A 12,327-nucleotide genomic window follows, 5' to 3' on the forward strand; every position below is an offset into this window, starting at 1 on the left:
GCCTGGCTAGTTTTTTTGTATTTTTTAGTAGAGACGGGGTTTCACTGTGTTAGCCAGGATAGTCTTGATCTCCTGACCTCGTGATTCGCTCGTCTCGGCCTCCCAAAGTGCTGGGATTACATGCTTGAGCCACCGCGCCCGGCAGGTTTTGGTTTTAACTTTAAGTCTTTAATCCATCTGTGTTAATTTTTGTATAAGGTGTAAGGAAGTGGTCCAGTTTCAGTTTTCTGTACATGGCTAGCCAGTTTTCCCAGCACCATTTATTGAATAGTAGATCCTTTCTCTATTGCTTGTTTTTGTCAGGTTTGTCAAGGATCAGTTGGTTGTAGATGTGTGGTGTTATTTCTGAGGTCCCTGTCTTGTTCCATTTGCCTCTATGTTTGTTTTGGCACCAGTACCATGAATGAATTTTGAATGAATTAATTATATCCTCATTACCTGTGAACTTGTCTAGTTATTTTTACTACACTGCAAATTGTTTGAAGGCAGTAATCTAGATTTCATTTATCTTTGTATGCTTTACAATTATCTTTCACATGATTCCCTAATAAATGCTTGTTGGTTTATATCAATACCTTAAAGAAAACATTTCTGTTAATAATTCTGCTTTCCTTAAATAATTTTAAATGTCAGTACTTCAAATGTAGTTTAAAAATAAAAATATAATAGTTGATTTAAAAGCAAACATGTTGTTCATTTGTTTATAGACTTCCAAAGTTTTTATTAATTGTTTTCTCTCAGTGGGAGATCATCATCCGTTAATGTTGTTCCAATAGGCTGGCCAGTCAGGTGCTGTTTTACTTGCATGTAACTTTTATCTTAAACTGAGTTAGAATCAACCCTTTCAAATAAAGAAAGCATAGGAGAAGTTTTAAATATTATGTCCATAGGTAGTGAAGGTCAGCATATATTAATTGGTAATGAATGATCTTGTTTTGGTAGCTAAGCTTTGGTGACTGTTCCTTTTTGCGTTTAAGTGCTTCTGAAAAAAGACCGCACTTTGTATTCATGTGAAGTCAATTTTTTGGTTTGTACTTGCATGCTTAGTGGCTTTTTGTGACTTTGTTTCTGTCTTGCTGTGGCAACTTAATATTTTATTCAAACACAGTCACTTTATTTGTGGCTTATAACTGTCAGTATTGAAGCATGTAAAAGGTAGGAAATACCTTATGATAATTCATCTTGTACTTTAATTGATTATTTTATAGTCTTTATTACTATACACACATATTCTGATAATATAACTTGAACCATAAACTAATTTTAATAGATTTTTATTAGCCAAGGATTATAAATTCAAGCTGTATTGAATTTCCTTGTAGTTCATAAGAATATATGTTGGGGGAAGAATGATTTCCTATTTCTATTACATAGTTTTTATTCATGTATTTCTGATTTTTATAAATTAGCATTATTCCAGTAGTATAGTTGACTCTCCATATCAATGTTAAAATAAAGGAAATAAATGAATATTTTCAACCATAAAACATAATCCTGTTAAAAAATAAATTGCCCTCACAATTTAGGCAATTTATTACAAATTACAAAAAAGCAAATACTTAAAACTAAATTTCATGTTATGTGAAAACAATATTTCCATCTTTGTACTTGGAGAATGTAAAAGTTGCCAGTTGTGGAGGCAAAAGTTGAAAAACAGGAGACATTCTATACAGATACTTGGCATATACCCTTATATTCATAAGAAATACTGTGGGAATGCTATTATCCTTCCAAGGAAACTAATTATCTGTTTTACATTTTGCTATTTAATAACTTCCATTTCTGTTTAAAAAGTATGTATTTATAGATTTATGTAAATTAAACTTCTGATTTTAGAAAATAGCAATTTTAATGGTTTTTTAAAAAAGTTTTAAATCACTATTTATGTGAATGGAAAACTCAACATGTAAGCACTCACTTAATCCTAAATACCAAATTAAATAACATTAAATAAGATAGATTTAAATAAATCTAAATAGTTGATATTTTAGTAGGATTTTTACTAGTTTTACTTTCTAAAAATATACTTTTTGAAAGTAGATACTGTTGCTAATAACATGCATGCACTTTTGTGTAATATTCTCTTTCTGCCTGATTTATACTTACTATCCAGGAAATTATAGAAACTATTGTTTAAAAATCTCATTTTATTGACCTCTTCATGCTGGGCATATTGGCCTATGCCTATAATCCCAGCACTTTGGGAGGCCAAGGTGAGAGGATTGCTTGAGGCCAGGAGTTGGAGACCAGCCTGGGATTGTTGTTGTTGTTGTTGTTTTAACTGGTGGATTTGGAAAGATCTTTATAGTTCTAAATTGTAGTTGTTTGTCAGATATATGGCTTGCAGATGTGGCTTGTAGATATGGCTTGCAGATATTTGCTCCCAATCTGTAGCTGGTCTTATTCTTATTTTTATTTTTATGTAATAGAATTTTTTTAGAGCAGGTTTAAGTTCATAGCAAAATTTGGAGGAAGATATAGATTTCCGACATACTTCCACCCCTTACACATCCTCTATTAGCAATATTTCTCACCAGAGTGGTATATTCGTTTACAATTGATGAACCTACACTGATATGTCATTATCCCCCAAAGACTATAATTTACATTAAGATTCACTTGGTGTTGTACATTTAATGGGTTTGAAAAAATATACAGTGACGTGTATCCACCATTATAGCGTCATAGAGGGTAGTTTCTCTGTCCTAAAAATCCTCTGTGCTCCAACTATTCATTTCTCTCTTCCCTCTAAACCCTGGCAACCACTGATCTTTTTACTGTTGTATTAGTCCATTTTCACACTGCTGATAAAGACACACCCGAGACTGGGAATTTTACAAAAGAAAGAGGTTTATTGGACTTATAGTTCTACATGACTGGGGAGGCCTCACAATCGTGATGGAAGGCAAAGAGGAGCAAGTCACATCTTACGTGGATGGCAGCAGGCAAAGAGAGAACTTGTGTAGAGAAACTCCCGTTTTTAAAACCATCAGATCTTGTGAGACCCATTCACTATCACGAGAATAGCAAGGGAAAGACCCACCCCCGTGATTCAGTCATCTCCCATAACTCCTACAACACGTGGGAATTCTGGGAGCTACAAGATGAGATTTGGGTGGGGAAATAGAGCCAAATCATATCAACTGTCTTCATAGTAAGGCTTTTTTCAGAATGTCATATAGTTGTAATCATGCCATATATAGCCTTTTCTGATAGACTTCCTTCATTTAGCAAGGTGCATTTAAATTTCTAGATGTCTTTTCATGGTTTGATAGTTCAGTTCTTTTTAGTGCTGAATAATATTCCATTTTTTGTATTTACCACAGTTCATCTATTCACCTATTGAAAGACATCTTGATTGCTTCCAAGTTTTGGCAATTATAAATGAATCCGCTGTAAACATTGATGTTCAATGTTCAGATTTTTGTGTGGATATAAAATTTCAACCCTTTCCATACCAAGGACTTATGGGGCATTTAATTTAATCATAGTTAATATGATTGCATTTTGTATGGTAAGAGTATGTTTAGTTTTGTAAGAAACTGCCAAACTGTCTTCCAAAGTGTCCAAACTGTCTTCCAAAATGGCTATACCATTTTGCATTCTTACCAGCAATAAATGAGAGTTCCTGTTGCTTGACGTCCTCACCAGCATTTAGTGCTAACAGTGTCCTGGATTTTGGCTGTTCTGATAAATGTGAGGGGGTATCTCAATGTTGTTTTAATCTGCATTTCCTGGAAGTCACGTGATGTGGAACATCTTTTCATATGCTTATTTTCTGTCCGTATATATATATATATATATTTTTTTTTTTTTCCAGACAGAGTCTCGCTCTATCTTCACCCAGGCTGGAGTGCAGTGGCGGGATCTCGGCTCACTGTAAGCTCCGTCTCCCGGGTTCATGCCATTCTCCTGCCTCAGCCTCCCGCATAGCTGAGATTACAGGTACACACCACCAAGCCCGGCTAATTTTTCTATTTTTTTTCTAGTAGAGATGGGGTTTCACTATGTTGGTCAGGCTGGTCTCGAACTCCTGACCTCGTGATCCGCCCGCCTCAGCCTCCCAAAGTGCTGGGATTATAGACGTGAGCCACTGCGCCCAGCCAAGTCTGTGTATATTCTTTGGTGAGTTGTCTGTTAAGGTCTGTGGCCCATTTTTAAATTGGGTTGTTTTCTTATTATTCTTTGTATATTTTGGATAACAGTCCTTTATGGGAGATATCTGTTATAAATATATTTTACCAGTTTGTGGTCTGTCTTTTCGTCCTCTTGACAGTGTGTTTCAAAGAGCAGAAAATATACTTTTAATGAAGTTCAGCTTATTCTTTCCTTCATGGATTGTGCCTTTGGTGTTAAATCTCAAAAGTCATACTCAAACTCAAGGGAATCTACATTTTCTCCATGTTGTCCTCTAGGAGTTTTACTTTTGCATTTTACATTGTGGCCTATGATTAATTTTGAGTTAATTTTTGTGAAGTGTGTAAGATCTGTCTCTAGGCTCTTTTGCAAGTGGATGTCCAATTGTTCTAGCACCGTTATGTTGAAAAGACTGTCTTTTCTTGGTTGTATTGCTTTCTTTGTCGAAGAACAGTTGACTGCATTTTTTGTTGGTCTATTTCTGTACTCTCTGTTTTCTTCTATTGATCTATTTGTCTGTTCTTTTGCTCATACCACACTTGCCTTGATTACTGTAACTTTATTGTAAATCTTGAAATTGGGCAGTGTCAGTCCTCCAACTTGATTCTTCTCCTTTAATGCTGTGTTGGCTATTCTGGGTCTTTTGCCAGAATCTATTTATTGATATCCACAAAATAACTTGATAAGATGTTGATTGGGATTAAATTGAATCTGTAAATGAAATTGGGAAGAATTGACATTTTCACAATATTGACTCTTCTTGTCCATGCACATGGAGTATCTCTTCATTTATTTAGTTCTTTGATTTCTTTAATCAGAAATGTGTTTTTCTTGTGTTCATCTTGAGCACATTTTGTTAGATTTATATGTAAATGTAAGTATGTCATTTTGGAGGCTACAAATATAAATGGTATTGTGTTTTTACTTTCAAATTGTATTTATTCATTGCTGGTATATAGGAAAGCAATTGACTTTTGTGTATTAGCCTTGAAGCCTGCCATTGCTGTAATTGCTTATTAGTTCAAGGAGTTCTTTGGGTCAATTCTTTCAGGTTTTCTACACTGACAATCTTGTCATCTGTGAACAAACAGTTTTATTTTATTTTTCCCAATCAGTACACTTTTAATGTCTCCTTCCTATCTTACTGCATTAGTAGGACTTCCAGTAAGATGTTGAGAAGGAGGGGTGACAGGGGACAGCCTTGCCTTGTTCCGGATTTTAGTAGGATCAAAATAATAAAATACTAATTACCACCTCCATCCTTTGTACCATTGCTGTTATTTGTTACACTTATAGATAAACATATCTATATACACACACATGAGCATACATAATCAAATATATTGTTGCTGCTATTTTGAACAAATGCTTATGTGTTAGATCAATTGAGAGTAAGAAAAACAAATGTTCTTTAAATCTTACCTTCACTTACTCATCTCCAATGCTTTTCTTTATATAGATGTCAGTTTCTGACCTCTATCATTTTTCTTCCCCCTGAAGAACTTTTCTTTTGGACATTTCTTGCAAGTTGGGTCTACTGGCAACAAATTCCCTCAATTTTTATGTTTGAGAAACTATTTCTCTTTCACTTTTGAAGGATAATTCTGCAAGATACATAATTCTAGGTTGGTTTTTTTTTTTTTTAATTTTTTACTTTTTATCTTAAGATTTTAAATAATTCACTTCACCCCCTTCTTGCTTATATGGTTTTGGAGGTAACGTCAATGTAATTATTCTGTTTGCTTTTTGATAGGTAATGTCTTTTTTCCACTGGCTTCTTTCAGGATTTTTTCTTTATCTTTTATTTTCTGTAGTTTGAATTGTGATATGCCTAGATGTAGTTTTTTGTTGTTGTTGTTGTTTGTTTGTTTTTTAATCATTATCCTGCTTGGAGTTTTCTGAGCTTTTTGGATTGATTGTTTAGCGCTTGACATTGATTTGGTGAAATTGTCATTTATTATTGTTTCAAATTTTTTTTCTGTTCCTTTCTCTCATTCTTCTTTTGGCATTCCCATTACATGTATGTTACACCTTTTATAGTTATCCCGCAGTTTTTGTGTATTCTGCTCTGTATTTTGTCAGTCTTTTTTCTGTTTGTTTTGTAGTTTTTTTTAGGTATCTATTGGGATATCCTCTAGATTTTCTTTCCTCAGCTGTGTCCAGTCTACTAGACTGAGCCTATCAACTTAATTGAACCCAACATAGGCATTCTTCATTTCTGTTAAAGTGTTTTTGATCTCTAGTGTTTCTTTTTGATTCTGTCTTATAATTTCCATTTCTCTGCTTACTTTGCCCATTTGTTCTTTTATGCAGTCTGTTTTATCCATTAGAACCCTTAGCATATTAATCATAGTTGTTTTTAGTAATTGATATGATAATTCTCACATCGTTTGCCATGTCTGAGTCTGGTTCTTACACTAGCTCTCTTTCTTCAGACTGTGTTTTTTTTTGGTTTGTTTGAGATGGAGTCTCAGTCTGTCACCCAGGCTGGAGTGCAGTGGTGTGATCTTGGCATACAGCAACCTCTGCTTCCTGGGTTCAAGCGATTGTCCTGCCTCAGCCTCCCAAGTAGCTAGGATTACAGGTGCCTGCTACCACGCCCGGCCAATTTTTGTATTTTTAGTAGAGATGGCATTTTACCATGTTGGCCAGGCTGGTCTTGAACTCCTGACCTCAGGTGATCCACCTGCCTTGGCCTCCCAAAGTGCTGGGATTATAGGCATGAGCCACCATGCCCAGCCTAGAATGTGTTTTTTTGCCTTTTAGTATGCCATATAGCTGAAGCTGATGTCTTGGGTAAAAGGAGCTGCTTTGTAAATAGGCCTTTAGTAATGTGGCAGTAAGGTGTTAGGCAATAGGAAGCATTCTACAGTCCAATGATTAGATCTCAGTCTTTTAATGAGTCTCTGTGTCTCTGGGTGTGACTTTCACAGATGTTTGTTAGAACTATCCCCCGTCTCCCAAGGTAAGACAGCATGGCTAGTATGGGCTGCAATTGGTATTTCTTATTTCCCTTCCTATAAGTTAGTTAGGCTCTGATAAAACCCCAGCAGGCTCTGACTAAATAGTTTCTCCTGAGGGAAAGACCTTATTAAGAACAGAATGTTCTAGCTTATTTAAAAATGATTTTGTTTCCCCCCCATCAGAAGTAATAGGGTTGTTTTTTTTTTTTTCCTCCACCCTGTAATACATACTGTGAGAACCATATTGATTTACTGGAGGTGAAACTAGTAAGAGTATGAAGGTGCTTCTATGACTGAGTCCCCCTGGCATTTTTAAGTTTCCCACTTGTTGGTACTGAGCCTTCAGCAGTTTGTCAATTACAGTTCAGTTTTTCCTACTCTGCACTGGTTCCTGCTGAGTTTTCTGCTTCAGTATGATGGGATTCTTTGCAGTCACCTGTTTCTCCAATTTGTGGGGCAGGGGTTTGCCATGTGACTTCATTTCTCTTACTGATCTGAGAAGAGTTGTAGATTTTTCGGTTTGTTTAGCTTTTCTTGTTCGTAGGATGGCCTAGTGACTTCCAAGTATTTTTTTTTCTTTTTCTTTTTTTTTTTTTTAGAGATGAGCTCTTGCTATGTTGCCCAAGCTGGACTTGAACTCCTGGCCTTAAGTGATCCTCCCCCCTCAACCTCCTGCATAGACCAATTTTCTTACATGCCCACCAGAAGCCAGAAATTGCAACTTGTTTTCATCTTGTTCACATGAGCAAAATATTTTACTTTTGATGAGGTCTATTTTATTCATTTTTTTCTTCTTTGGATTGTGGTTTTAGTGTCAAATCTAAGAACTCTGCCTAGCTTTAGATCTTAAAGATTTCCTCCTGTATTTTTTTCTCTAAATGTTAGCAGCTTTAAGCAGCTTTATGTTTACATTTAAGTCCATAATCCTTTTGAGTTAAATTTTTGTTTTCTTTTTATTTTTTTGGTAGAGATGGGGTTGCGCTTTGTTGCCCAGGCTGATCTTGAACTCCTGGGCTCGAGCAATATGCCTGCTTTGGCCTCCCAAAGTGCTGGGATTACAGGTGTGAGCCACTGTGCCAGGGCTGAGTTAAATTTTGTAACAGTTGTCAGTCAAGGTTCTTTTTTCTTTTATGCCAATAGATGCCTAATTGCCCCTGTACTGTTTGTTGAAAAGGCTATTCTTCTTCTATTGGATTACTATTAGCCCTTTGTCAAAAATCAGTTGAACATATTTGTGTTATTTCTGGATTCTCTGTTTCATTGATCTATTGTCTGTCTTCGACTAATAGCACACTGTCTTGATTTCTATAGCTATACAGCAGGCTGGACCATATTTCTTTGAATTATCTTTCAATCTGGCTCTCTTTCTCTTCTCCTTGCACTCTGATGATACAAATGTTGGATCTTTTGTTGTTGTCCTACAGGTCTGTGAGGCTTTCTTAATTTTTTCTGTCTATTTTTTTTCTGGGTTTTTGGATTGGGTGAATTCTGTTGTTCTGTCCATAAGCTCATTGATTGTATCCTGTGTCATCTTCACTCTGCTACTGAGCCTATCTAGCTTGTCTTTTGTTACTGCATTTCTTAGTTACATAATTTTCATCTGGTTGCTTTTATAACTTGTATTTCCTTGCTTAGATCTTCTATTTTTACATTTGTTTTAAGAGAATTTATAATTGATTGTCGAAGCATTTTTATGATGGTTGTTTTAAAATTCTTGTCAGATAATTTCAACAGCTGATTCATCTAGGTGTTTGCATTGGCTGATTGTCTTTTCTCATTCAAGTTATAGTTTTTCTTGGTTTTTGGTGTGACAAGTGATTTCCATTTGAAACTTAAATATTTTGTCTAATATGTTAGGAGATTCTGAGGACTAGTTCAACCTTTTATTTTCACAAGCAATCATCCTGTTTAGGTTTATCATGCAGGTCTTAGCCTATATTTTTGTGGTTGTGGTTCCAATGATAGTTTAATTTTGAGTCTGCACTGTTGTTTTGGTTGGCTTCTTGTATCTGGTGGCACTAGGGCTCTCACTGGTCTCTGGTGGTGCTGCCTGAGGGAGTAGGAGATTCATTCTTAGGCTGAGTTAGTGTATATCTATTGCTGGGGAAGGGATGGGCTGGGATTTCCTTACCATGCTCCCTGCTACCCTGATGTCTCTGGACGGGGGAGGAGAGTCTTGGACCTGTGAAGAACAAGAGGCTTCCTGAGATTGGATATCTAGCAAAACTGGGTTTTGCTTGCCAGTTCTGACTGCCTGTTCTGATGTCTCTGGATAGAGAAGGAGATCCTCAGACCTGTGAAGACCAAGGTTCTTGACTGGGCTGCTTGTGGAGACAGAAGTTCCTGAGCAGGCCCCCTCTCTTCTGGTTCTTCGTGCCTGCCTTTGTTTCTCTTGATGGAAAAGAGGAGTCTCGAATTGCCATCACTGTGACTGAGCAGATGACCGTTTGTGGCACCCTCAGGGCCCCAACTGCTGGGTAACCCAGATCACTGCTACTCCACAGTTCCTGGACATGATCCTGTCCACCTCTCAAGACAAGAACATCATATGTAGAAACTGAGCAGGGAAGATACCAACTATGGCATCCCACAACATGCTATGTGTGGTCACTCCCACTTTCTTAGTGACTTGGTCATCTCCTCAGATGGTCAGATTGTCCTGTCAGGCTCCTTGGATGGAACCCCGTGCCTCTGGGATTTCACAATGGGCATTACCATGAGACAGTTTGTGGGCCATACCAAGGATGTGCTGAATGTGGCCTCCCCTGACAACCAGTAGATTGCCTGTGGCTCATGAGATAAAACCATCAAGTTATAGAATACCCTGGGTGCCAAGACCAGCTGGGTCATGGAGACCCTAACCCAGTGGCACTAGAGGAATTAAAGACACACACACAGAAATATAGCATGTGGAGTGGGAAATCAGGGGTCTCACAGCCTTCAGAGCTGAGAGCCCCGAACAGAGATTTACCCACATATTTATTGACAGCAAGCCAGTGATAAGCATTGTTTCTATAGATTATAGATTTACTAAAAGTATTCCTTATGGGAAACAAAGGAATGGGCTGAAACAAAGGGATGGGCTCTGGCTAGTTATCTGTAGCAGGAACAAGTCCCTAAGGCACAGATCCCTCATGCTATTGTTTGTGGCTTAGGAACACCTGAAGCGGTTTTCCATCCTGGGTGGGCCAGGCATTCCTTGCACTCATTCCAGTAAACTGACAGCCTTCCAGGGCATTGTGGCCACCATGAACACATCACAGTGCTGCAGAGATTTTGTTTATGGCCAGTTTTGAGGCCAGTTTATGGCCAGATATGGGGGCCTGTTCCCAACACCTGGGTATGTGCAGATACACTGTCTAGTATGAGAGTCACAGAGTGGGTGTCTTGTGTTCGCTTCTTGCCTAACAGCAGCAACCCTATCACTGTCTCCTATAGCTGGGACAAGCTGGTCAAGGTATGGAATCTGGCTAACTGCAAGCTGAAGACCAACCACATTGGCCACACAGGTTATCTGAACACTGTGACTGTCTCTCCCTCTGTGCATCTGGAGGCAAGATGGATCCCTCTGTGCATCTGGAGGCAAGGATGGCCAGGCCATGCTATGGGATCTCAATGAAGGCAAACACCTTTGTATGCTAGATGGTGGGGGCATTATCAACACCCTGTGCTTCAGCACCAACTGCTACTGGCTCTGTGTTGTCGTGGGCCCCGGCATCAAGATCTGGGAGTTAGGGGTAAATATCATTGTAGATGAACTGAAGCAAGAAGTTATCAGTACTGGCAGCAAAGCAGAACTGTCCCAGCGTACCTCCCTGGCTTGGTCTGTTGATGGTCATTTGTTTGCTGGCTACACAGACAACCTGGTGTGAGTGTGGCAGGTGACATGGGCACCTGCTAGAAGTTTATGATGGAGCTTTAGAAATTAAAAAACGAGCAAACTGGAAAAAAAAAAAAAAAAAGGAAGGGAGTCTCAGGCCTCATGGTGAAAGAGAGTGTTTCCCCTGGCTATTTGTTTTTGTTGAGGTTCCTGATTAATCTCTCTTGCTGGTGGTGTCTGGCTTCCTTGATATTTATCAGAGGGATACCTGTTCTATTCTGGGAGGAATTGGCCTACATGGGCTGCCTTCTGCTACTAGGCTGTGCCTGGGAAAAACCAGGTCTTGGTGGCTTTCTTCGCTTGAGTGAGGTAGGCGTAAGACATCCTGCCTCTGTGCTGTTCTAGTTGTAGGGTTTCAAAGGAGTTTACCTTCTTCTTTCCACCTTCCAGAGTTCTTTTGTTATCCCTTGTATTATTTGTTTATATTTGTGCTTATTGGGGATTAACTGGGAAAAATGGTCTGTGCCATCTTGTCTGGACCACAAGCTGGGTTTTCCTTCTAATTTCAGTTTCTGTGGCATGTGAGTGTGGAGGTAAATGAGTGGAGAGATACTGGCTGGGGTTGAGTTTGGCTTTGTTGGAGGCCCTGAGATTTACTCACTTTTAAAGAGTTCCTTAAACATCCTGTGTGCCTGGACTTAAATTTTATTCACCAGTTCGTCACAGAGCTCTGGAAAATTGTAAGCCAGTGCTGTCCTCCTTAAGTTTTCTAAAGCCCTATGCTGATACAGAGGGACTTTTCTCTTTAGATATTTTCTTGACTTTCCCTAGTTTGGTCTATTCATTCTCTGCCTGCTTGTTTTCATATTGGAGTATCCAGTGTGAAATCTCAGGATTTTGTTAACTTTTCTTTGCCAGAATATCTTCTGGACTGGTTGGGATAGTACTGGACTCACTAAAAACCATGCTGTGAAACTTATGGAATAAGGTTGTACTTCTTTATTTGTTGGTGATATGTTTAAATTTTTGGTTTTTGTTTTTTCTTTTGAGACGGAATCTCGCTCTGTTGCCCAGGCTGGAGTGCGGTGGTGCGATCTGGGCTCACTGCAAGCTCTGCCTCCCGGGTTCACGTAATTCTCCTGTCTCAGCCTCCCAAGCAGCTGGGACTATAGGCGCCCACTACCATGCCCGGCTAATTTTTTGTATGTTTAGTGGAGGTGAGGTTTCACCGTGTTAGCCAGGATGGTCTCGATCTGCCGACCTTGTGATCCACGCACCTCGGCCTCCCAAAGTGCTGGGATTACAGGCGTGAGCCACCGTACCCGGCCAAATTTTTGTTTTTTCTTAAACGCTATTTTTGTTCCCACTATTAGTCAGTAGGAGCTTTTGAAGTACTGCTTGGTGATG

At 38.5% G+C, this 12,327-nt stretch overlaps 1 protein-coding gene and 1 pseudogene across 1 annotated transcript in view; both read left to right on the forward strand.

Moving 5' to 3' along the window:
* The window catches only part of LOC105516989, a 28,627-nt pseudogene extending 17,616 nt beyond the window's left edge, over positions 1-11,011 (forward strand).
* Positions 1-12,327, forward strand: part of FER (fer (fps/fes related) tyrosine kinase) — a 435,538-nt gene that overhangs the window by 34,667 nt on the left and 388,544 nt on the right. The window lies entirely within an intron of this gene.

The sequence above is a fragment of the Colobus angolensis genome, unplaced genomic scaffold, assembly GCF_000951035.1.
Source record: "Colobus angolensis palliatus isolate OR3802 unplaced genomic scaffold, Cang.pa_1.0 Scaffold298, whole genome shotgun sequence".
Classification (NCBI taxonomy): Eukaryota; Metazoa; Chordata; class Mammalia; order Primates; family Cercopithecidae; genus Colobus; species Colobus angolensis.